Genomic DNA, 23,490 nt, shown 5'->3' on the forward strand with positions numbered 1-23,490 from the left:
TTGATCCAGAATTTTTATTTATACACAAAAATTATGTTCTGTGATTTCACTTTGTTTAGTTACTGTTCCATAAGTCTCTGTCCTTCACTTTGAATTTTAGTTTTCTCTATGTTAAAAAGAAAACAAAAACCCTACACTTATTTAACTACCAGCTCTTCAGAGCTTTAGAGACCAAATTGCCTTGGAAACTAGAGATTTAAGTAAAGATAATGGATTTCTGTTATTTGACAACTAAGCGATCTAATTATATAGTGACAGATATAGTTCTGATTATATCTAAATTTATGATTGGTTAAAATTTCATTTTACAAGAATAGATTAATGATTAAATATCACAGTTTCTGTAGAGATTTTTGTATTTTGATATGTTCATCATTCCACAGTTTCAAATAATAAAATGAAAATAGTTGCAAGAGCTTTTTTAAAAATTAACAGAAAATTATATATTGAAAAACAATCCTGAATTTTGCATGGGACATCTTTAAATTGGGTTATAAAATATTACATATTTAATCTCTCTGAAATAAAGCTGCTGGTGGATATACCCAGGTTATTCAAACTCAGTATTCAAAGTGGATATAAAAGCATTTGGAGTACCCATGTCAACTAAAAGGATAATATAACTACTTTACACAGCATGGGCACAATCACTGGTGTCAGCTTTGTATAGAAATTCAACTGTTGTTCTCAGTCCCCTGAGTCAGTGCTGTGTGGAAGATCTGTAAGACTTCCCCAGGCTGTACGCGCTGAGGTATATCAGTGGTGCATCTAAGAAATCCATTTCCTGTACTGCGAAGTCAGAGCACTCCTCTTGACAGTTGCTGTGAGGAGGAACAAGATGGGCTGGTTTCATGCTGCAAAGATACAATTCCTTCATACTGATATCCAGGGAAAGAAGCAATAGGACTGACAGTTTAGCAACCTAAACCATGAACCTTGGAAGCGAAAGAACAAAAATGCTTCTTGCTAATACACAAGGAATAAACTTTTCTGAAACAAACAGGAGGTTGCTAAACAAGATATTCTTTTATTTATTTTTATTATGTTCAGTGCTCTGATTGATCTTGTCTTATTTGACCCAGCCTTGAGATCCTTTTAAGTGAATACATGTGACTGAAGGTGCAGCTTGTGTCCAAGTTTGACGCTTGTGGATTTATGCTCTCAACATGCAGATTACCACCTGGGGTGAGGTTTAATACAAGGAGTTAAAACAAATTTTGGATAAAATATCAATTTAATGTAAAACCTGAGGTTTCTGTTTAGATATGCTTTCCTTGCTGCTGTCTATTCCTAGCCACTCCCTATTTCCCCAGTTATGTATTTAATTGTGTGTCCTAAGTTTTATTTTTTTGTTTTTCTGTGCTTCAATATAGTACTATTAATGTTGTACAATTTGATTGAAAAGTGAATATTTTGTGCAAGGAGAGTATCTTGGAAAGTATCACTTTAATTCATATAGCTAGAACACTACTCTAGTCAAATATCAATTCTGCATAGTTCTTACAAATATTCAGAGAAAGAGTTCCTTCGATGTTCTAAAACCAGACTCCAGGATCCATCAGGCTTACCATCTCAGTAATGCTTCTGGGTGGGGATATTTATTTTTGTAATCATGAAGAGAACTGTCATGTTAATGCTGGTAGTAAGAGGCAGTCATTGAAATGAACGCCTGAATATGTATTTTTAACATTGTTTCATAAATCAGAGGCCTGAAGGCATTTTGTTCAAACTTTCCCAGACATGTCACCTTCAAATAGAAACAAGCATTGATAATTTAAAAATAAAAGATCTGTGGTTTAGAAAATCTTGAGGAAGGACTTCCAAGTGTTGCTCATGAGAGGATGCTAAAACATCAGAAATCAGTTTAGGAGGGCTGTTATAACAAAATTCATCTTAAATGTAATGCCTACATTAAATGCAATGTCTCCAGCAAGGACTTCCTTTGAAAATCTTCTACAAATTCTTTGCAGGTTATATGTGACCTTTTGTAGTCTTCTGGGAAGCCCTGGCTCAGAACATGTGGAAATATAGGTAAGTGATATTATTTGGCTTTGCTATACTGCCTATTGATTTCAATGCAGTTTAAGATGTGGCAATAGCATAGACAAGATAAAGAAAAGTTCTTAGCAAATCCTCTTGACAATACACTTTTTGTCGTTAAAATTCACAATGCCAAATGATGTGGAAGAACTTAGCTCGGATGCACTGTCAGATAAACCTGACATAGGCTGTCTGTATGCTGGCTGGAACGGAAATGAGGTGGTCTTTGATTACTGTCTGCAAAGGAAACCTCTGTTTTTCCAGTTCTCAGATTATGTCTCATTTTGGGTATTTCATGCGTTTATCACTTGGAGGTGATGCATATAGAACAGTAATGAAGAAATACGCCAGCCCTCAAGGTACCATGCCAAAATAGAAGCCTGTAGTCAGCTGCAGCCTTCTGTTTGTCCTGTTGCCTGATCCCTGAGATCATGTTACTCAGTGGGAGATGGGAGATTTATCACAAAACTGGTAGTGACAAAATAAGCTGGGTACAGACTCTACAGGCCCTTGCTCATGATTCCCATCTAATGCTGGGTAGCTGGAGAATTCTTTAAGGCCAGTATCAACAAAGCATTCTATGCAGTGCCAGCACTGACACGCAAACCTCTTTTTACTGTGAAAAAATTATAGCATAATAAAGATTAATGAAGAAATGCAACAGTATTATTGCAGCTTCCGTTAGCTTTCTCACTTTCATTCAGGTCAGACTGATTCAAAGGGGATCTCCCTGTATATTGTTACATCTCTGCTGTAGCAGCTACAGCCCTTCAAATGAAGATTAAATTAAATGACAAAAAGGAACATTAAGTAAAATTAAAGTGATAATAAAAATCAGGAAAGTGAGCTAGATTTGCTTTTTGTACTTGACTTATCCAGTTGATCTTAGGCATCATGATTGTGGCTGAAAACTGCATCATCTACCCTAGTTCAGTAGAGAGGCTTACTTGGGTGAATGCACTGAATGTAAATGTCTCTGGGCTTTTGGGTTTAAATCAGCCATTAGTACTGCCTTTTATTTTATCCGATTAACATTTACACACTAAGGAAGGGAATACTTTCTTAGCCTAGCAATAGGGGTTTTTATTTTCCTTTTTACATCCTCAACTACAGACAATAACCCCCTAATGAGAGTTTTGTTGTTTTTTTTTCTTTTTTTTTTTTCTTGATACATTCTGAAGGAAGAGATTTGGTGGGAAAAAGTAATTGGTGATGGGTGATTGCCGTTTCTTCCTTGAAATTTTGCTGGCACTCTGAAAAGGCAAATAAGTGTTAAAGGCTGTCACATGCCTCAAGCAGCAGTTTATCTCCTGTGCTATGTGGGAGAACTGCTACCATACACAAATGAATATCACTCTGTTATCTTAACTACAAAGTTTATGCACACTGTGTCCTTTAGTTTTAAAAGCTATATGATGCAATGAGTCAGCTAATATAGAATACGGTTTAAAGGAAGTTAATGCACCAGAGAATGAAGCAGGACCTTATTCAGCTTGATGAACTAACATGCTATGTTCGATAAGAAATATGGACAATAACGGGAACACAGCTGGGTACTCTTGTGGACCAGGGTCTTGAACCAGAGCCAGAGAGATTAAGCTAGCCTAACAGTAATGATCCTCTTGTAGAAATGTTCAGTGGAATTACTTCATGTTAGCGCTGGAATAAGGGGTGTCTGCCTAGCTCCAGTGTCCTTGGTTATATGGGAATTTTGGAAGGGAAGAGAATGGGCCAGCACTGCTCCCTGCCACAGGCTCTCTTTGTAAGTCTCAACAAATCAAGCATCTCAGGCAGTTGCTAAGAAACACAGGCAATAATCACTGTGTCTCAGTCCCACATTTGCCAAATAGAATTAAAACCATCTCTTTCATAAGAATATACTCACATGCATTGTGAGGAACATATGTGCAGATCAGACAAACAAGGAAGAGTTATCAGATGTGCAAAGATGAGGAGAGGACAGGACAGGAGAGGAGAGACTGGACAGGACAGGACTATACTCAGCTCTATCACTGATTAAAAACAAACAAACAAACAACAAGAACAAAACCATAAGACTGCAGTTATCATAAACTTTCACATTCTCTTGGGAAGATTATTCAAAAATTATCTTTTATAAGGCCTCCTTAGGTACTTTTGTAGGTATTACACTTAAAAATATATAACTGTAGTCTTCCTGAATTTTAGGATGTTGGGTAAACTGCTGTTGAGGATGTGCAATGTAAGAATATTTCACAGATATTAATGATCAACTTGCTGTACCATAGGTTCTCCATTAATAACCATGAAGTACTTGAGTTTGAATATAGACATTTTTCTATTTGCCCAGTAACATGCTGGAGAATCCAGGCAGGCTTTGTGCAGTCTCCATTGAAGCACAAGCCTGCCACTTTCAGAACAGAATACATGTAGCCTGAACTTTTCACAGCTGCAAACTAGATTTCTTTGATGGATTAGTGATTTTTAAAAGGCAATTATTTTCCTTTTTACCTAATTCTGTTGCTCCCTGTGTAATACATATAAGCAATTGAAATATCCTGGTTTTATCTTTAGATTTTCAGCTGAGTAGAAAATAAACAAGCAGGCACTATTCTGTGACAATGGCACTTGGGGGAAAAAGAGATACAGGCACTATTTTTTTTCTTCTTGTTCTGCAGTAGATCCCCAAGTAATTTGTCCAGGTTATTTTATATAGTCAGCGTTGCTTCCTGACACATATGTTCCTTTTTCCCCAGAGCAGGGGACACAATAACTCATTACTACTGTAGGACTCTTCCTTAGTGATTTAGTCAAGTTGCTGTCTTACTCCCTGATTAATTCACACGGCTTCCTCACAAACTCTTACTTAATATAGTGACAGAGCTCTGGCTTGGCGGGTTCCCACTCTCTAGCAGAATAATCATGTGGCCTTCTGCAGCATGCAGGCTGCTGGAAAAGCTTCTGGGCCTGGACAAGCTGTTTGAAAAGTGACTTGGCTGCAAGACAAAGCCATGCTGGCTGAACCTCCATGCTATCTCCCAAGGAGATTGCCATGGCAGTGCAGATAGCCTATTAACAACCTTCTCTGCTTCTGTCTCACTGGGCAGCAAAATTATTTGTTTAAAGGCAAACACAAAGGCTGTCAAACTGAAAGGGAAAATAAACAACTGAGGTCTGATAGAACATCCCAAATCATGTATCAGTAGCCAAGGGCATATGTGCAAATTGCCACATCATGCCACATAAATGCCACCTCCATGGAGCAGCCATTTGTCGCTGTTTTCATGCTCTTGCCCCTTGAATTCATTATCCCAAGGCTCCTCAAGCCACTGTAACACTTCATGCATAACCCGTTGCCCTTCCCTAACTTGTTCAAGATTATGTATTTTCACCTTTTGCCTAATTGTCAGTTGTTGTCTCAGCAGATACATTTGAATTTTCTGTTCTTTATCAACAGCCTTCTCCCTCATGGCCAATTTCTGTTTCATGATATGTGGAAACTGAATATATAGGTAAAAGAGCTAATTAGGAACTTTGAATTGAATCTCAGAAGACCCAAGTTCTGTGGTTGGATTAAAAGATACTTTTTGTCTGCTGAATATAAATTTGACAATATTTAAACTTTCATAGCATCTTAGATCAGAGCATAGAAAGAGTCTGTTTCTTGTAAACACACTGGGGTTATTTTGACAGGGGTTGGACAAGATCACCTCTAGAGGTCTGTTTCCAACCTCAACCATTTTGTAACTTTTATCCATATGGCCAAAAACGTTCATGTCTGAGGATCTCATATCTTACTACCATAATAACCCTGACAAATTAATCTACTGTTTCACACATGTAGCAATTATGTCTGAGAGAAGGCAAATTATAAAGTTTCTGTGCTCCACAAAATGAACAAACTCAGCTGGAACTGTGAGGTAGGATTGGGAATGCCGTCTTATCAACAGAGTGCAGTGAGCAGGGCTTGAACCCATTTATTAACTCATTCTGAAGGAACCTTTTCACGGGAGTATTTGTGGTGAATGCTCTTATTTATTTTTACTCCCTTTTTAAGACAATGTGCATAAGTACGTGGTTTGTAGTTTGGCAATAGCCATTCTAGCAAGAAAATATTTAACGGTATGTTTCAGAGAATCTCTTCAATAGCTATGAACAGTGGTTAAGAACATAAGCGTCCTCTTCTTACCATCAGATTAATTATTTCTATTGTATAATCTTGGACAGGCGTAGGCAGGAATCAGGTCTTCCATATTCTGAATATCTACACCTATAAGAGAAAAACATTGCCTTAAATAACTTCTAGTTATATAAAGTGTAAGAAACAGTAACACACTTGAACGCAAGGTAACATTACAGTGTTTGTAGTTAAAGAGTACAACTGTGTTCTTTATGGACTCTTCAGTTCAGTGGTTGATCCAAAAAATTATGGGAACAATCTTTTGGAATTTTCCCCTCCAAAAATATTTTGCTCAAAAACAAATTAAAATTTTAATTTCATTTTCTGTTTGGGACATTTTTAAACTACGTTTGTAACAAAAAATAATTTAATTTTTGAATAGAAGCAGTTCTAAAATTGAAGGTTGAAATGCTCTATTTATAAAATGCTTACAGCAAGTGATTGCAATTATCCAACGACAGCCTCTCTTTGGATATTATTGGTTTAACCATAATTTTGATAAAATATTTTGTAGGCAACATGATATTAGGATATTTAACACTTTTCTGAACTGTTTCTTCTCTTCCACATACTTACATCAGGAAAGCTATCAGATGATATTCAATAAGATGAGCCAGCCAAAAGATTTGTCTTCTGTTCCTTCATACATTTACTCCGTCATGTCACTGCCTACATTTTAACAATCTCTCTGATGATGAATAAGGAAACAACTTATCTGCAGTATCAGAATAAAAAGGGTAGCCAATGTAAAACAATAGAGGCTTTTGTGAAGATTTGATCTGTATGATTTATACTTTAATTATAATAAATGTAGATTAGAGAGGGTGGGGGTGGCATTGGGATAGGTTTCTCTGCAGGCTTCTGCTATCTGGAGCCTACAGAGAGTCAGTTTTGAAATAGAGTGGGAAGAAAAATAAAATACAGCCAACTATAGAAGACTATTTATATAGTCTCTTTATAGATATCCTTAGCATTCTCCTAAGCTCTGATTCTGAAAATATTTTTGTTTGGATTTAGTTTTATGCTTTGTTTTGCTGCCCCAAGTTGCTATCCTGATTTCAGTGGTTGCGGTACATCTATATAACCTCAGGTCTTTCTGAGATAGAAGCTAGGTTCGTCTATCTAGATGTTTGTCTCCAAAGGCTTTCGATGAGCGCACAGAATATCTTGGGTAGTATATCAAGCTCTGCAGAACATTCATACTTATTTTATATTGCATACAAAATTTAATTTTCTAGGGCTGATGGAGGTGCTAGTGGCTGCAGGCAGAGATAATTTTATGTCTCTTATATGAACAAGGAGGACCTAGATAGGTAAATATTGTGTATTCCAGCATGACAGAGTATATTATAGAGTCAGCTGGAAAATATGGTTTCTGTTCCATGTGAGTCTTTATGAAGTAGTAAAAATTATTGGGTCTGGTTGAGAAGGACAGAGCTGTGCAAAGTCTAAGCTCGTGTGACTTTGTGACCCACTTATGACTACCAAAGGGTTGTCAGCCACAGTTTGACAACCATTGGCTAGTAACTTGGCTCTGCTCATACTATCATTTACTCTAGAAACTCAGTTAAATTAGATGTGATTAAATCCAGTACAAATAAGTTCAGACTTGGGCTCAAGTCTAAAAAAAAAAATCTTTATTCAACACATTTTTAAGCTAAAATGCTAGTAAATGTCACTAAAATGTTAGACTGAAATGTCACCTGTTTGTTCATTACCATCTCCATTTTGTATCAGGTTGTGTTGACGTTTGTATATCAGTAATGACACAGAAACCATTCTCGTAGGCGAGAGAGAAAAAAAGATAGACATAAAACAGACAAAAGCATGTTCACTGCATAGAAGAGGGTAAAGAACAAATCAGAAAAATGCATATTTTAAAATGGTTATTTACAATTGACTGGAAAGGCAGAACTTTATTGCATGGGCATGTATTTTTTCTAATCTGCAAGAAAGCAAAACAGTGAATGGTAGTAAAAGGAAGATTTAATGTATCGGAGAATGTACATATAATTTCATAGAGTTATTTTTTCCTCTTTACTGTTTATTTTCTTGTTTCTGTTTTGAAACCTACAGTTCATTTCATTTCATCTTTCTGTATTCTGTCTGATGAGGCAGAATTAGACTTAGTCATTTTCTAGTAATCTGCTTCAACACAGGCATTTTATGGAAGAAATTTGAATACAGTAAGACATAAAATAATTGCAAATAGTTTGGAGAGATAGATGAACACACAGGACCATCTAGTTCTGCTTATTTCTTCAGTAGTTTAACCCCATTTCTTGTACCGAAATTGATTGTTTAACATTATGCTGCATGTATTAGTTTCTTTTAAGATTAAATAGGTGTTGTTACAAATAAAAATTAGTGAAGAACATATTAAAATGTGTGTATATATGCTCATTTTGTGTGCATACATGCACCTATGTAAAAAAGAGTGCAAATGTGTGTTCTTTAATCAAACAAGTTAAAGCAACATGCACCAGGAGCATTACCTTACCGTAATAGATACCAGAAATCAGAAACTGAAAGATAAAAGTCCTTCTACTAAAAAATAATTCAAGTGCCCAAATCTTTCAACTTTCTGTCTCCTCAATTTTTCCAGCTTTCTTTTGAAAGATGAAGAACAGGAGAAATTAGTTCAACAATGTCTTTGAAGTAAGACCTGGAATTTATCATATTAAGTCAGGGAAGACTTCTGTGCTCCCTTCTATCTCTATCCATGTGTATTTTCGCTCCTTATACTAGTATTGTAAGCTCTGCTGGGGCATGAAGTAAGTTTTATTCTCTGTGATGAGAGTTGTTGTTGTGATACTGTAGTGCAGACAGTAAAATATTTTGCTTATTACAAGGCAGAAACATGCTTTTTCTCCTTTACCCAGCACTACTCAGTGGCCAGTAGACAACTCCCCAAATCCATGGAAGCAGAGGCATTTCTGGAGTAGCCTTCCCTGCTCAAGTGATGATTAGAAAACAGATAAAGTCAGACAGACAGCAGTAATACTCCTGAGGGAGAGACTGAAAAGTAAATCCAACTGAACAAATAAATCTCCCAACTTACAGTAATGACTTAGGAGAGAACACATCCTCCATCAAGCTACCAAGTGCAAAGTATAAGTAAAGGAAGTTCCCAGCAGGTGTAATTCACAGGGTATTAGAACTCCTAAAAACCCAACTGAATTTCAAGCAATTGAATTTCAATGTTAAGATTAAATACAAAGATATTAGAAGGAAAAAAAAATAAAAAAAGAGTGGAGATGAACAGCTCATCAAAGTATTTATTCTGAAAGAGGCATACAGGCCCATACGGGCATTAAATCTCAAGAGACTTATTAATGAATTATTTTCCTTTGATATTTTAACCTAATTAGTTGTGTATTTTTCAGGCTGTGCAGTCCAGCATTATGCTCCATGGGAGTCAAGTTCTGAAACTGCTTTACAAAAGCAGCAGACAACACCTTCCAGTGATCAAACTCACCATGAGCAATCACTGTAAGGTAGCAGCTCTGTTGCATTTACTATCCCCAAAATATTTCAGTGGTGCAGTCACGCATTATTGCAATTAAAATGAAGGGACAAAAATGTCCTTCCCCTATTCTTTTAGGCAGCTGAAACAGTTTTCAGTCTTGTAAATCAGTGACCCTCAAGCCAGTGAGCATAATGCAATCAAAACTGTGCAGTTGGGGATGTGTGATTAGAAGAGCCAAACAGTAGATGAAGGCAATGAGGACAGAAAATGGAAATAAGGAGAGTCTTAGTTCACCCTTGGGAATAACTGAACAATAAAGACATGATAAACATGATAGAGAAAAGGGGTAAAATTCAAATTGAACACTGGCTGCCACAGAGTGGCAAAGAGCCATTGAGTTGATTTAGGGTTTGGAGCATGTCGAGAGACTGAGGGAGTTGGGACTGTTCAGCCTGGAGAAGAAGAGGCTTAGGGGGATCTGTTCCATGTGCATAAATATCTGATGGAGGGCAAGAAGAAGATGGAGCTCTTCTCAGTGGTGCCCAGCAAGAAAATGAGGCAATCCGCACAACCTCAAATACAGGAAATTCCATTTAAACGTTTAAAAAACAAAAACAAAACAAACAAGCAACAACAAAACACCTTTTTAATGTGAGGACACTCATGCACTGGAAGAGGTTGGCCAGAGAGGTTGTAGCATCACGGAAATCTTCTAAGCCCAAATGGACATGGCCCTCAGCAGCCTTCTTTAGCTTCCTCTGCCCTGACAGGATGAACTGGTTGGTCTGAGGTGCCTTCTCACTTCAGATGTCCTTTGATTCTGTAAGCTGAGTTATTTGTCTAAAATCAATTAGATTTTTAGGACAGATTGGCCAATGATGTAAGTTGGTCAATTTTCCTCTGGGTACATTTGTAGAAGCTGTTTCATAAGCAGGGAAAGAAAAACATAAAAGCCTGTAGTTAAACATAAAAAACATAAAACCCATGGGTTTATGGGTTTATGAAAGGCAGATCCTGCTTGACGAACCTGATCTCCTTCTATGACAAAGTGACGCGCTGGGTGGACAAGGGAAAGGCTGTGGATGTGGTCTACCTTGACTTCAGCAAGGCTTTTGACACCGTCTCCCACAGCATTCTCCTCAAGAAACTGGCTGCTCTTGGCTTGGACTGGCGCACGCTTCGTTGGGTTAGAAACTGGCTGGATAGCCGGGCCCAAAGAGTCGTGGTGAATGGAGCCAAGTCCAGTTGGAGGCCAGTCACTAGTGGCGTCCCCCAGGGCTCGGTGCTGGGGCCGGTCCTCTTTAATATCTTCATCGATGATCTGGACGAGGGCATCGAGTGCACCCTCAGTAAGTTCGCAGATGACACCAAGTTAGGTGCATGTGTCGATCTGCTTGAGGGTAGGAAAGCTCTGCAGGAGGATCTGGATAGGCTGCACCGATGGGCTGAGGTCAACTGCATGAAGTTCAACAAGGCCAAGTGCCGGGTCCTGCACCTGGGGCGCAATAACCCCAAGCAGAGCTACAGGCTGGGAGATGAGTGGTTGGAGAGCTGCCAGGCAGAGAAGGACCTGGGAGTGATGGTGGATAGTCGGCTGAATATGAGCCAGCAGTGTGCTCAGGTGGCCAAGAAGGCCAACGGCATCCTGGCTTGTATCAGGAACAGCGTGACCAGCAGGGCTAGGGAGGTGATCGTCCCCCTGTACTCAGCTCTGGTGAGGCCGCACTTCGAGTACTGTGTTCAGTTTTGGGCCCCTCGCTACAAGAAGGACATGGAGGTGCTTGAGCGGGTGCAGAGAAGGGCGACGAAGCTGGTGAGGGGCCTGGAGAACAAGTCCTACGAGGAGCGGCTGAGGGAGCTGGGCTTGTTCAGCCTGGAGAAGAGGAGGCTCAGGGGCGACCTTATCGCTCTCTATAGGTACCTCAAGGGAGGCTGTAGCGAGGTGGGGGTTGGCCTGTTCTCCCACGTGCCTGGTGACAGGACGAGGGGGAATGGGCTTAAGTTGCGCCAGGGGAGTTTTAGGTTGGATGTTAGGAAGAACTTCTTTACTGAAAGGGTTGTTAGACACTGGAACAGGCTGTCCAGGGAAGTGGTGGAGTCACCATCCCTGGAAGTCTTCAAAAGACGCTTAGATATAGAGCTTAGGGATATGGTTTAGTGGGGAATGTTAGCGTTAGGTCAGAGGTTGGACTCGATGATCTTGAGGTCTCTTCCAACCTAGAAATTCTGTGATATCTGTGATAGTTGTCACACAGGCATCTTCTGATCCATCTTTTAGGAAAATTACTACGGCAATGCTATCAAAAAAAAGCAAGGCAGTTTGGGTTACTTTCAGATTATGTAGCCTGGAAGTTGTAGCTGGGCACCCTTTTTATTTTCGGCCAGTTTCAAATTTGATTGTTTTCTAATAAAACTGTACTCTTTGTTAAAAAAAAAAAAATAGTTTTTAGAAACTTACTTTTCCTTTGAAAATATTTTTGCTGGATCATTTTTTAGCCTCCCTTAATATGTTTCTTTGCTTTGTACATGGTACTTTTCTGTTGTTTCCCATCTTACAGGATAAAGTCTGAAATGCAACTTTCATCTGTGTATGTTCAGCCAATGAAGGGATGAAGTGCCCAGTATCCCTCCCTACCTGCTAGTACCCTAGAGAGCAAATTAGTAGTGGAAGCAATAGGCACGATAAAATTGATGTTTGAAGAGGTAGTTTTCCAAAACTCCAACATTTATTTGCCCGAGTTTTTGTAAATAAGTAGTTTTACCTGCTCTATCTGCTGTCTTATTGTGTATCCTTCTGTGTTTAATGCAGGTTCTACTGAATATAAACATAAACAATTATTTCTAAAGTCTTATTAAGACAAGCTATAGAATATGATTTGTGGGACCTCAGTAATAGGGGCAAGCTATAACATTTTAATTTTTCTGATTTATGGGAAAGAGGAAGCAGCTCCTATTGTTCCTACAGTTCTTAGTCTGGGAGGAGGTGCTCTTGTTTTTTTCATAAGCTTTCCTCTGCTATTTTCTTTGCTACGCTGCCCTTCATGTAGTTCCCAGGTTTTCCTGTCATGTTTCTCCTTTTCCTTGTGTATTATTGTGAATACAATCCACCATCAGGGCAATGAGAAGTAAGCTTAACCCTCTTCTCTTAGAAAAATTCACATGAACTGGCTGAAGACAAATATGCAATAGAATTATCCACACTTCATCATACTGCTTGCAAGAATTTGTCATCAGCTGTTGCTCACAACATACAGACAGAATAGGAAAGTGGGAGACTGTGAATCAAAGACTGTGATCTTATATTACTGTAACTTTGCAATATAATCAGTATATATGCACTAGTTCCACTTGTAAGGTTGGGTAAAGAGTGTAACTCATATTTACTGCTACCTGAGGGGATGGATTTGTAGGAAAAAGGCAGGGGTAAGAAAAATAGCTAAAACACAGTTAAATGAATTGAATTGTTCAGAAGGTATAGAGGTTAAAAAACAAAACAAACAAAAACAACAACAACAATAAAACATATTTAACAATAACACTGATTAAGTTTTGCTTAACGAACTGGTCTTACTCCAATAGTACTTTTTTTTTTTTTTTTTTTGTCTGAGCTCAGCATTGTCTACCTTGCTTCCAGGGATCTTCAACTATCTATTCAGAAACACCTGTAGCACGTATTTAAATATATACTAACAACTTGACAGTTATATGGCTTATTTGACTTCTACAAATTTCAGTGAAATCACAGCAACCAGTGGTGAAATTCAAGTTTATTGATAGTGGTGAAATTCAAGCTTATTGATCACCCCTTTTAATTCCGTTTTAACTTGACTGGCCCATAAATTTTTGTTAGGTTCAATGCAGAAAGAATAATTTAACTTGTAGTGATTAAAAATCAGCAAGGCTATGAAATTTCCATGTATATTTTGCCAATGCAAGGCAAGCATTTATAGTGAAATTATCTTTGGGATTTTCAATCCTGTTAGCAGAATGTAATAAGGATCAATTGTACTCTACTACATATCTATGAAAGCAGCTACATTCTCATCAATTTGTTAGAAGGTGGTATAATTTACTATTCTCTCCGAGAGGTCCTGTGTACCACAGAAAATTAAATACTGTATTTGTGTGTGAATCAATACTTAAATCATCACTGTCATTGTTATTAAGTACTAACTAATGTGAGTTAGGAGATGATGGCCAAAGGTAGCTAAGCACTGGAGGTTAGCACATGTGCCATGCATTTTATCTCTGAAATGTGCAGCACACTTAAATCAGACTTAAAGTTCCCTTAAGGGACAGCAGAGAAGAGCTTATTATCATGTACTCTCCATTTTCAATAGGCTTTCTGCAGCAGGCATCCATGGCTGTGAATATCAATATAATCCAAGTGTGCTTTCAGCTGTATTACCCTGTACCATACCAGAGAGCTCTGCAGAGTACCATGAATCACTTCTGATGGAATGAGCCCTAAGAATATGAAGAACCGTCTGTGAAAGGGAGCACAAATGAAGAACCAGGAGCCTAGATACTTTCTACTACTTTGATTACTGTAGTGGAGTGCATGGGCACTTATTTATGCTTGTTTGACTGATTTTCTTTATGCTGAAAAATATTGTACTTGGAGATTTTACAATGCCAAGAAGGAAGCAAACTGAGCCACTAGGAAAGCAAAATTAGTATGTGGATGCTACTATTTCATACTCCAGAAGATCTATGCTTGGCTGACATCTACAAGATTTAAATAGCGCAGGTTTCAATCTTTGGTAAAAGATTAAAATGGATGGATTTGTGTCCTGGCACAAGCACATATGCTCTCTCTTTGATCCATTGTCCTCTACCAAGTGTAAGATGGACATAAATCGTGACGACCCAGAGGAAATAAGATCAATGCTGCTAAGTGATTATAAAGTTTTCTTTGGACAGAATACATTATTTGCACTTTTAAGTAATGACAGCCTTGATACTAAGGCTAGCTTAGCAAAAAGTATGGAAGGTACTGGAACATAGTAGGTACAAGGACCTGTTTTTGTTTTTATTTCCAGAATAATGACCACTTTGTGGCTCTTGGTGCACATATGGCTCACAAGCAAATGAATTGTGGCTCTCAGACTTTGCCTATGAATTTTCCAGGAGTTCACTTGTCCTTCAGGTATGTGATCTATATCAATTGTTTGCAGGTATATCAAGCATGCAGCCTGCAGCATCAAGATTAGTGGACAACTTTGCATTAACTAATGGCTTTGGACATGTAATCTCTGTGATGCAGTATCCCATGTAGTAGCCATGTAGCCAGAGTCCTGAGAACTCTAAAATGAATAATTCTCCCTAAGAGCTAAATTCAATACACAATTCCCCAGCTGATAATTTTTTACGTCTGTAATAGTATCAAATGGACAGGAGTTTGTAGGTGATAAGACCAGTTTACAGATAGATTCCACTTGAATGCCCTTGAAATGGGAGAAGAGTTCTGTTCAATCAAGCAGAACCTTTAAGACCAAAGACCTAAACTACTTGTAAATGATTTATCCAATGAAAATACAATTCTCTTTTGATGGCAGATCTCTCAGTAGAAAATAGAAAAGCTAATCTCTAGAATCAGAGCAGAAGACGGTAGAGGGTCTGGACTTTGAAGCTGATTGTTACGTTCCTTGCTTTTAATATTTTTTTCCAATAAAACAAGTCATTTTGAAAAGGATTTGATGGCTCTCCCCACTGCTTGCCTAGAGTGGTTTATAATAATCTAAGAGTTTACTTGATGATGATATTTTCTTCAAGAGCTAATCTGACAGTGAGTCTCAGTATGATATACGATACATGCAGTGGCAAGAATGGCTCAGTAGCAAGCTTTTGACTGTATCACCACATTTATTTCACATGATGAATTTTTTTGTTGTTAAGAGTAGGGACTATAGATTATGCCTAGTACTAGTGGTTCATCGTGGACATGTATTTTGTGCTGCATTTCAATGTGGGCATAGATATGTCCCTGATGATTTCAGAGACACTGAGTATTAGTCCTTATTTTTATCAAATGTAACCTGCTTGTTTTTTTGTTTTTGTTTCTCTGATTAGTTTTTACTGATATTTCTGGACTGAAGGAGCCGGATACTTCTACTTCACAAAGCTATTCAAAATATGTGCATTTTACATATAGATATTTTTGCCAGCTCCTTGTATGCCTTGCTGGTAAAAAGGTGATTTTTTAAACACCAGTGATAGGACCCACGGGAATGGTGTTAAGCTGAGGCAGGGGAAGTTTAGGCAGTTTAGGCATCAGGAAGAGGTGGCCAGGAGTTGGACTTGATGATCCTTATGGGACCCTTCCAACTTGGGATATTCTATGATTCTATGATTTAAAATAACTAACTTAGACATTTGGGGACCAGAGAATTTTATTAAAGTCTTGCTTTAGTTTATCATTTCCTGTTTCCAGATTACTCCAAAGAACTACCTTGTGAATGATCATTAATTTTATATCTGATCCAATTACTTTTACGGAACTGCTGGTTTAATGATGAGAATAATATTTTACTGATTTGGGTGAGATGTTAAAACCTTGCTACAGATGTAACAGCATTTTCAGACAGAAAAAGTAGAAGGCCTCTAATTCTATTTATCCACTTAACCATAACCTTAGTTCAAGAAAACACCTCTTTAAAAGACAAAGATATATAAGGATATGTTCAACATTAACTACATTCTTGAAGCCATACTAACATCAGAGCCTTCCAATAAAAGAGGCTAATTGCTTCTTTTTCTGGAAGTTGTAGGGAGAGGAAGTTTCGGAAGGTGTTTGTTTGTTTGTTTGTTTGTTTATTTCAAGCTAGAGTCAGGATGTAAGTTCAAATATTTGGCTTTTATCTTTTAACACAAAAGAATATCCACTATACCTTAAAAAAAAAAAAAAAAAAAAAAAAAAAAAAAGCAAAAAACCACTGAAATGGTTTCTGTAAAATATGTGCACCCTAGTGTGATGGCAGGGTTTTTATATTGACTGTTGACTCATTACCAGAATGAGTAACCTCATCACTGATCTAGGGTAATTATATATTGCTTAATTTTCATCAAAAAAGTGAAAAGTAAAATTATATTTGATAATGACTTTACCTTGAAGATATTGTGGAAGGTGGCTTAGTTCAATCCATCATTATAGCAGCTAAGCTATAATGAAATGTGGGGGAAATTGAATTTGCCAATTTTGGTTACATGCAGTTTAATTATAATTGATTTAGTGCTAATGCTGTATATCTCATGCAGAAGGCTGACTGGATAAAGGATTTCACAGAATTCACTGAAGCTCTCTTTCTCCCCTGCTTTTACACTGCAGATAGTATACTTTTAAACACAGACACTGTGATTATTATATCTGGGCCCTAAGTATTGTCTAAGCACCACATGAAATGTTATCTTATGTCTACAGATCTCCTTCCTCCCCTCTCTACATCAGATCTGACTGTCAAAACTGGCCAAGTAATTGGGACAATTAAGGTGCCCCTGAGATATAATTATCCTTTATAATTTCTCTATATGTTTAAGAAGAAGGATGATTGGCTTACAGAAACAGGCTCCCTATGGTACAGTGAGAAAGAGGATACTGGAAATGAGCAAATCAGCTTTAATGTCTTGTACTTAAATAGTCCCCAAAATAATTTAAGCCCAAACTCTTCCTTCTGCACTGGTAACTTTACACCACAAAGCAACACTTTGAGTATCTGTAGCCAAATAAATGAGGAACATCTCTGTGCAAAGGATCCTTTGGTGTATTAGGATCCTGGTAATGATTCCCAATTGCTGGCATGAAGAAGATAAATGTGACAGCTGTTTTCCCATGCCCCACTGACTTGCTATTCATCTAAGTACCTAGATGGTCCTCCAGCCGTTAGTGAATGCATCCACACAGCTCCTCTATAGCTGAGCAGCCTTATTCCCACTTTCACAGGGGAAGAGCTCATTTGGACAAATAGAATGTCTATTCCTTGTTATTTGTATTTTATTGGGGAATGTCTGAATGGTTACCTTGACCACATAACTACTAGACTAGCACCACTCACAAGGCCATGGGGGCAGGACCATGCCTACTACCATGAAAGCGACAGTTCAGAGAACTGGCCCTTCACCATAAGTGTCCAGGCCTCCTCAGGTATGTCATTGTCCAGCCCAGAAATGTTATTTTTCCCCTCTCTCTATCTCCATCTGATTACAAATTATAAAATGGGAATAACGATTTTAACGTAATTCTGGGAAGAAAATTTAGATGAATAGCAAGCAGCATTATTATTGTTTGGGTTAAACAAAAATCTGGTTGCAAAATACCTTTTAACACCAGTGCAGTAACACAGCGCTGTCTTGGCTTGAGACTTCAAAATTCAAATAGAAGACTAAGGAGGTAATATTTCCCTCAGGCAATCAAGGTGCACCATTTACTTCAGTTCCCGAAGAATGCATACATTTAAAAAGGTAAATACGAAACAATGGTAGAGAAATAGGTGCATTCATGAGAAAAATGTTTACATCACATCACTCCCCTAGGCAACAACGTACTCTTTCCCATCTCCAGACCTAAACTGTATGTTTCTACAGATCCACTTGTTTAAATAATTGCATTCCTTAGGAAAAAGGAATAGTGATTGCTTTAAATTCATCTCCTTTCACCCCAGAAATGTTTTTTTAAGCATTGCAGTGGCTACTGAATCACTGAATTCCCTGACATGAAATAAAATCATATTTAAAACACATAGCCCTATAGAAAAAGTACTCTCTTACAGGGCACAGGTTGGAAAGAATCAGTAAAACAGAAATCAAACTTTGAGGAAGCTGTTAACTACATTCTTTATGCAGATATATTTTCTCTTCTGTATATCCTAAATACTAATTCTGTGAGGATTAAAGATTTCAGGAAGAATTTACTATTGCTTTGCATCTTCCATGTTCAAATACATTCAACAAATTGTATGAATATTGCACTTGAATGAGATGGTACTTTACATCCAGTTCACATTCTCCTTAGTTGACTGACAACACGTATCAGAAGGCAGTTTAAATCCAGCATCCAGCATACACATTATCTTCTAATAGGCAAGGAGAGCAAATAGTGGCTACTTCTTTCACCCCTTCACCCATGCCTGGGCCTGCTGAATGAACATGAAGACCTGTACCGGAAAAAATGCTCTCTTGAGAGCAGAGGAACATGTGTGTTAACACAGAGGATAGTTATGTCCAGATTCACCCAGCCTAAGTTATACCAAAGTCTTTGTGCCTTGTGTTTGATGTGTAGGTCTAGAATCATCTGCTCAAATCCAAGAGGCCCAAATTGTCCCTTTCCATCTCTACCTCAAGCACCCAAAGGACCAAGAAGTCACCCCTATAATCCATTGCAATTTTGGCCTTGAAACTCCTTGTCACCACCTATGTACATGTGCTCACTTCCAGAACTTGTTTTCTGTTCAGTTCTGGAAGAAGGAAAAGAATGTGTGTTTCTCCTTTGTATTTTAATTTTCTCTGTGCTCTTTCCTGGTTGCTTCGTATTCACTTGTTGCTCCTGAATTCAGCTTCAAATATAAAAAGGAAAAGAAATGCAGCTTCAAATATAAAAAGGAAAAGAAATGCAGCTGACTATATTGGCAGGCAGGAGTGAGAATATGAAAGAGGGTTGCTTTTGTGAGGCTCAGATTCTTCAAACTTTGCTTGCCATTGTCCTTCCATCAAATGTGTGTCACACAGCTTACCTGATTTCACTATTTGTTTACCCAAATTAGCCATCAAAATATAAAAGGAGGCTCTGAGATTTGTTTATGCCTTCTGGAGAAACCATTCCCTTGGTTCCCATATTTTTGACATATTTACCTTGTTCTGATCCTCTCCCAGCCCTGGTATCACTCTGTCACCATAAACTCCTGCAGGGCAAATTTGACCCATTGTGCTGGTAATACAATGACATTTCAATTGTAAAAAATATATTAAGTTGCACCATCATCATATAAAATATTTATATTTCCATTTGCCAAGGGGATAGGAAACACTTCAGAGCAATTACTTGGGTCTTATAAAAAAAAAAAAAAAAGCAGGAAAAAAGCCAGAATATTTTCCCTGAGGAATGCCCCAAATTGCTGAGATGTCCCCCAATGGCCAATGACATGGGATTTCTATAGCCACATGAAAATGCTGATATTGAGGTATGTATGCTGTTTACCTGTACTCTGTTGTAGTTTATTTTGCATTGTCTTACAGAAGTTTTGTGAGGAATATTTTTCAGTAGTGTTTCTAATGCCTTTCTTTGTAACTGTCTCTTTTCAGAGCTGATCTCAGTCAGTACTAGATGGGTGAACAGGGATTTTGAGATGTTTATAGTTCTGGTTTTTATATATACATTTATATATATGTATATAAATGTATATACATTTATATATACATTTATATATATGTATATATAAAAATAATAAAAAAATACATTAGTGTGGAGAATATTTGTTCTATTCCTGTTTTCATTCCCTTGGTAGAGGCTAGAGGTGAGCTGAGGTAGAAATTGTGGTCAGTTCTTCTACTTTAAAAGAAATAAATGGCAGCTTGCAAGGTGGACTGGAAAGGCCTCAGAGAACATGGAGATTTGGAGAGAATAAAGGGAAAAGCAATTACTGCTTGGATAAAATACCACACCCAACAGTAGCACTAATGGAAATCCATAGCATCCTTCTTCCCTTTCTCTTTTTTCATTTCTCTTACTCTCTAATTAATGTTACAAGAAAACTGTAGAACTGTATAAAGTATATAATATATACTTCAAAAAAGATATAAAATAATAAACTATTCAAAGTTGTTTCAAGCTTACATTTCAGATGAAATCCCTATTTTAGCCTTTTAGCCTAGTGTTTTGCAAAATATACAAGTCATTTTCGTGAAAAGAAAATAGAAATTCACTCTTTTCATTTACTTTCAATTTTATTATCTTTCCCATTGTATACCTTCTCCTCCTTTCTTCTGATTTATCTCTAGAAAACATCTTGGAGTAGAGATGGAATTATAAAGGCTTATAAATATGTGCTATAAAATGTATTTTAAAGGCTTATTTTCAAAGAGTTTTAATGATAATTTCCATTGTAGTAAGAAGCTTGGCTTTCAAGTGGTCTTTAAAGAATTCCTAAATATATAGTCTTTCAATCAAATTTTTGGATATATCTTAGTAACGATAGTCATAATATATAGAATACAGTGGTAGTACCAGAACCTATTGATTTTGCTAAATGCACAAATCTCTGACCGTACTAGTACAATACAGCTACTTTTTGTTTAGACCTTGAGATATTTCAAATATTGGGGTAGTTCTGAGTGGCAGGAGTGAAAAGAAAAGATAAAATTACATTATTGTTATCTAACTTGCACTGAAAGCATTTCTTCAGAACTAGTCTGGTAATTGACTTCAGTAATTGCCAGGCTGCTCGGTATACTTGCTGTATTATTTAAAATCCTGGGTCATCTTTCTGTAATTTCAATCAGCATGTTTTTCACTATGACACAGTTTTCACATTCTAAGTATTACATAGCCAATTCTGCAAAGCACAAAAGATAGCACATTGTATTATCTGTGTTATTAAAATGTATAATGAAAAAGTGCGTTAACAAATTACATCTTTCAAATTAATGTTTAAAGCAACACCCTCGGCTTTAACGCCCCACAAATAATGTATTCCAGATTCTCACTCCATATTAATTTGGTCTGCACAGGTACTGAGAAATATAGGATATTAATACAAGATTTTCATTAATTATTTGAGATATCTGATGATAAACTAACATAGGGGTTTGTGGCTGTGGGTACAATTGCTTTGTTTCCAGCTTTACAGCAAGTTTAATTCTGAAATGTCAATTATCTACTGAATCAAAAAATACTGTAAATTATCTACCAGAATCCAGTAAAGAATGCTATGCATTTGCTATTTATTTCATTTTTTTTTTCCTTACGGATTTGGCCATTGTGGGAAACCTGGGCTAGTTTTCAAGATATTTCAAGTATCTGTGAGGCAGAAGTGTCTTTCACTAGTTTTGGAGATCTTCAGCAGATTACTGGGAAGCATGTGATACCATCAAATTCACCAAGAATTCACTGAGAAGGCCTGCACAGCTTTTAAATGTGCTATATGAATCCCGACTTTCTTGGAAAGTTAATTTATGTATTAACAAAGTCTCTTTTCTCTTTTCCCCTACTTCTTCAGTACGTGTACAAACCACTGAAAAGCCTGTAGGTGATAAAAGTATCCCTTGAAATCATCTCAAATAGAATGTAGCCACAAGGTAAAATTCTTCCAAGAGCAAAAATTGGTCATGCACAATTACTTTCTGATGCACAAAATACATAGCTCAAATTTTATATTGTCATTAAATAAATAGGAACTAACAATATGTTTGTTTGTTTGTTTGTTTTTCCTGTCCATATTACTGCATAATACGTTTTGACAAAGTTTTCTGAGTCAATTTGGACCCAACTCAACCTTGCTTTTATTCTGTATAATGATTTACAATAATACAAAGAAGATATATTATGTTGTATTTTAGATTTCATTGCTTCTTACTTCTGCTTTGGTAGTCATGTACAAGACAACTGATGGAGTGACCAAGAGAAGCTCTTCTGCAGTAACATTGAAGAAATGCTGTACTGTAGTCTGGTCCTCACTGCTGGATCTGTCATTGATGGACCAGAAAGCTTGACACAAACTCTAGACGTGTCTTACCTTCTTGTTATTAAAAAGAGTAAACTGCCTCCTGATTTGTTACAGGAAACATTCCACTAATGTTAACAGAGAAGAATAGCTCAGTTGGAAGGGACCTATAAAGATCATCATGTCCAACTGCCTGGCAACTTCAGGGCTAACCAAAAGTTAAAACATATTACTAAGGGCATCTGGAACCCTCTGCAAGGCCTCTCATCCCTCCAGGAGTCAACAGCATCTCTCAGTTCAGCATCATCAGCAAACTTGCTAGGGATACGTTCAACTCCTGCATCCAGATAATTGCTAAAAATGTTGGTCAGAACTGTCCATAGAATCGAGCCCAGGGGAACACTGCTGGTGACCGGCTACCAGTCAGATGTAGCCCCATTCACTGCAATCCTTTGAGCTCTACCATCAAGCCAGTTCATCAGGCAGCACAGCATGAACCTGTTTATTTCACAGTTGGACAATTTATCCAGAAGGATGCTGTGAGTACTGAAGGCCTTACTGAAATGGAGAAAGATTACGTCCACTGCCATCCTGTCCTCCACCAAGTGTATGACTTTATCATAGAAGGAAATCAAAATACTAGGGCAGGACTTTCCCTTCATGAACCCATGACTATGTCTGATAGTTGCTTTGTTATTTAACTGCCTTTCAATATCCATTGAATAATACCTTGGTCTCTCATAAAGTCAGTGAAGCTCATTGCAAAAATGTTATGTGATATGACCAAGCATTTCTGAATCGTCTCCTTTTAGAAAGCCATTTCTGAGGGCAGGAAGCACTGGCTCCTGCTTACTACAATATGTATTCCATGGTATTCTCCTACAAAGTCCTTGGAAACAATGGCAGCTAATGAGGGCCTCTAGTGCTACTGATGCTCCTTTCAGTCCCGGTACTGTGACCCCATTATGTCACTGTGTGAATGACAGCAAATTGGTACATGTTAAAAGAAAAAAAAAAAAAAAAAAGCAAGGTGTCGATAAAGGCACAGCTCTTTCCTCATCTCACTCAGGTCATCAGCACAGATTTACAAAGTGGTTTACTGAGCATTAGAGCCCCCTTCCTTCCTATGCCTTCCTGTTATCAGTGGTCAGCTCAGCTTTCCTGCCCACACC

At 37.5% G+C, this 23,490-nt stretch overlaps 2 long non-coding RNA genes across 2 annotated transcripts in view; one reads left to right on the plus strand and one right to left on the minus strand.

Moving 5' to 3' along the window:
* The window catches only part of LOC311444191, a 433,978-nt gene that overhangs the window by 31,218 nt on the left and 379,270 nt on the right, over nt 1-23,490 (minus strand). Inside the window, exon 6 of the long non-coding RNA XR_014697698.1 lies at nt 6,209-6,289. This is a non-coding gene — a long non-coding RNA (uncharacterized lncRNA). The remainder of the gene's footprint in view (nt 1-6,208; nt 6,290-23,490) is intronic.
* Nucleotides 1,252-23,343, plus strand: LOC311444199. Its single transcript, XR_014697720.1, has 3 exons — nt 1,252-2,031; nt 14,711-14,817; nt 22,215-23,343. It is a non-coding gene; the product is annotated as an uncharacterized lncRNA (long non-coding RNA).

Source organism: Aythya ferina, assembly GCF_964211825.1.
Source record: "Aythya ferina genome assembly, chromosome: 13".
Classification (NCBI taxonomy): domain Eukaryota; kingdom Metazoa; phylum Chordata; class Aves; order Anseriformes; family Anatidae; genus Aythya; species Aythya ferina.